The following is a 4272-nucleotide window of genomic DNA, read 5'->3' on the forward strand; positions in this document are numbered from 1 at the left end:
GACCGTTCATATGTTTCGAAGAAAAAACATTAAATGCTCGAGGTTACGCCTATGTAGCTATGGAAAACCAATTAGTCCGACTATCTTATGAGTGGGCTAAAGCAGGTCACTAAGAATTCTATTTCACAGGTAAGTTTGTACAGTTTTCAATTTTTATTTTTATTTTTAACCTTTTGATAATAAACGCTAAATCGTTCACTATAAAGTATTAAATTGGTACTCAATAAAATTAGGTTTTGCGACCGAAATTATTAATATCATACAAAAATTTATTACATCACTGCGACATTTACTGTTTATTCTTAAGGTATTAATATCTTTAATCAATCAACCCAAAATATTTCAAAAATTCGTCAGGAGTAAAACTAGGTAATATAGTCGAAACTACTTTACCAAAAAGAGGGGCGTATATTTTTGATAATATTTGATTGATTAAAGTGGGATAAAAGACCAAAAAGATTTTTATTTTTATTTTTACTTTGTTTTTAAAATTAATATTAAATTGATATTTTAAACCCTTTAAAAAATAAATATATTTAAGTTTGTAAATATTTGAAAAATTAATATTTTTAATATAAGTTTGTATGTATAAAAATAAAAATATAATTTAAGTTTGGTGTGAATTTTTAATTTTATGCATTTTATATTTAAGTTTGGTGTGAATTTAAAAACAAAAATTTACTTTATTTCGTTAAGTTAAAAATTTGATTTTTAAAATTCGTCGTGAGTTGAAGACTATGTCGTTTAACCGAAATTTCTCTACCCAAGGGAGGGACGAGAACTTTTATTATCATTATTTTTAATCTTATTGAACTAAAGTATGCCAAAAACATTTAAAAAACCCAAAAATCTTTACTTTTAAAACCGCGCTTTAAATTGACAAATTTTAAAATTTTGTCGAGGGACGGACTAGGACAACGATCCGGAACGCCCTCATCCTAAAAAGAAACAAAATTTTAATTTTTAATTAATTTTATGTTTTATTAAGTATAAGGTTATAAAAAAAACAGGGTAAAACAGCGCATTTTCAAAGACTGGCATTAAGTTCAGCAAAAGCTAGTACTTTTGACGACAAAACGAAAAAGAAATGTAATGTAACAACAAGACAGAATGAACAAATGATGTGCACCATTTATCATTCAACAAACAAACGCCAATATGTTTAGAAACTTTGGTAAAATTTAATCATTTTTCTACGCTAATTACCCTCAATAATTTAAATTGTTATTGATTTCTTGCAAATGAGGGCATTGCAAGATCTTAAGTGTGGGAATGGGTTAAATTCGATTTTTAAAATTTTAAACTTATACACTTGGTTACCATTAAAAATACTAGTAAAGCAGTAGTTGTATTAGAATCTAGTGCTCTCTGATAATAAAGAACGGTCCTAGTCTTATATACTGACTACCCAATTCTAGTAAAATTTTTCAAAATTTTCAATTAAATGAATTCAAAATCATGTTTATACATATTTATGAACGATAAAACTAGGTGTTAAACACCGAAATTATTGTTACCTCGGAAAGGACATTAATTGAGAAACAAACCAAAATGTTAGAATTCATTTAAAATGGAATAGAGGACAATAAAAAGGAAAATAAAAGCCAAGTGTGGAAAAATTTACCAAGTTATTTTGAACATATATCACATATTTCTGTAACAAATAACTGAAGATGCTTTTACTTTAGACTAAACTAATCAGTTTCACCCGATTTACTATAATATATTTGAAAGAATAGATGAGTCTACACGATGAATCAATTCCATTATTAAAAGGAAGTAAAGTCTTCCGAAAAAGAAACGCGCTTCTTGATTTAGGTCATGAAGTTGTCGTCCAGACCAGCTGTAGGTTGACGAAAAATCTAGAAAAGTCATCACTAAAATCAGCAGGAAATCCACGGACCTCAGTATCAAACAGGGTCGCCAAGTGGTCAGACTTATCCTAACCATGAGAGGATATGTCTTGTAAAATGAGGAGGACGCCGTGCAAATTAGCTTGATAAAACTAATGAATCAGACCCCCAGAAAGGATAATCTCCTTAAAGATTAAAAATCAGCTTTTAAGACTGATATTACTCAATCCTTGAGATTGACCTTAAAGATTGAGAATTACAAACTCATGGAATTCAATGATATCTAAACTCGAGCTTGAACGAGAAAATATTTTGATCAAAATTACAAACCGATTTGTTTTCTGAAAAACTCATTTTTAATGCGTTCATTACCATTGAACGTAAAATCCTAAGAATTCACCTGAAATTCATTAGGTCACCTGAACCAAATCGGGTGTCAACCGTAAGAACGGTGGTTGCATAGTATGATCGAAGACAGGATCTTGTGCCAAACCGAAAAATTATAGGGTGAGCTTTACTATTGCTCCTACCAAGGATAGTAATTGCATCCGACACGTTATAGACCATAATTAAAAGCATGTCAGGGGACATTGCCTTAACAGTTGCTTGTTCAATGCTTTCCTTTACAACCAGACGGTAGTTTACCGAAAGGTAATATACGGAGCAAGTATACTGGACGTGTTGCTTTCCCAATACAAGGATAGCAAGTGGGTGACACAAAACCACAAGTTTTGAGCTAAAATTTTCAAATCTGAAACCCACCAAATCCACAAAAACAATTTGCAAACACCGGTGAAGGGTTATTCCGGAAAACTTATCTAGGGTAAAAGCTAGATTTAATTTTCAAAAGATCAAATATTTTCATAAAGATCCAATTTCATTAATGGATCTAAATTTTCATAGTCATGTATGACTGTAAACCACATCGTTACTACCATTGTTTATACCGCCGTATAGAAATCACTGATGTACAAAGTGTGAAGAATAAAGAAGTGATTCTAGTATTTTTATTTCAAGACTATATTGCTTGAGGACAAGCAACGCTCAAGTGTGGGAATATTTTATAATGCTAAAAACGAACATATATTTCATAGCATTATCCCTCAAGAAAGACAAGCTTTTAGTTGCAATTGTTCTATTTACAAGTGATATTCGTTTAAATAATAAAAGGTGAAGACAAAAGACAGATTCGATGAATTGAAGACGCAAATGACCAAAAAGCTCAAAAGTACAAAGTACAATCAAAGAGGTTCCAATTATTGATAAGAAACATCTCAAAATTACAAGAGTACAAGACGTGAAACGCAAAATACAAGATATTAAATTGTACGCAAGGACGTTCGAAAAACCGGAACCGGGACCAAAGTCAACTCTCAACGCTCGACGCAACGGACTAAAAATTATGAGTCAACTATGCACAAGAATATAATATAATATTTAAATAATTATATAAATTATTTATATATTATATTATATATTATAAATGTCGACAAACAAGAAAACAAAGAATTTTGAGCTGATACCTACCACCATGCGATCGCATGGCCTGGAGGCACAAAAGCCATACGATCGCATGGCCCTGAAATCCAGCCCACAGGCCTATAAATTCGCAGCTTTGGTACATCATATATCAATCCATCTCTCTATCTACAAACGTATATTTTAATTTTAATTTTAATTTTAAATTCTAATAATAAGGGTATGTTAGCGAATGTTGTAAGGGTGTAAGTCGAAATTCTGTCCGTGTAACGCTACGCTATTTTTAATCACTGTAAGTTATGGTTAATGTTATTTTTAATTTAATGTCTCGTAGCTAAATTATAATTATGCTTATTTAAGACGAAGTAATCATGATGCTGGGCTAAATTATTAAGATTGGGTAATTGGGCTTTGTACCATAATTGGGGTTTGGACAAAAGAACGACACTTGTGGAAATTAGACTATGGACTATTAATGGGCTTTATATTTGTTTAACTAAATGATAGTTTGTTAATTTAATATAAAGATTTACAATTGGACGTACCTATAAATAACCATATACACCCGATCGGACACGATGGGCGGGATATTTATATGTACGAATAATCGTTCATTTAACCGGACACGGGAATGGATTAATAGTTAATAGATTTATTAAAACAGGGGTGAAATTATGTACAAGGACACTTGGCATAAATGTTAACAAAGTATTAAAACCTTGGGTTACACGTAGTCGATATCCTGGTGTAATTATTAAACAAAGTATTAAGATCTTGTTACAGTTTAAGTCCCCAATTAGTTGAAATATTTGACTTTGGATATAAGAATAATTTGACGAGGACACTCGCACTTTATATTTATGACTGATGGACTGTATGGACAAAAACCAGACGGACATATTAAATAATTCATGACAAAGGACAATTAACCCATGGGAAT

Source organism: Rutidosis leptorrhynchoides, chromosome 5, assembly GCF_046630445.1.
Source record: "Rutidosis leptorrhynchoides isolate AG116_Rl617_1_P2 chromosome 5, CSIRO_AGI_Rlap_v1, whole genome shotgun sequence".
Classification (NCBI taxonomy): Eukaryota; Viridiplantae; Streptophyta; class Magnoliopsida; order Asterales; family Asteraceae; genus Rutidosis; species Rutidosis leptorrhynchoides.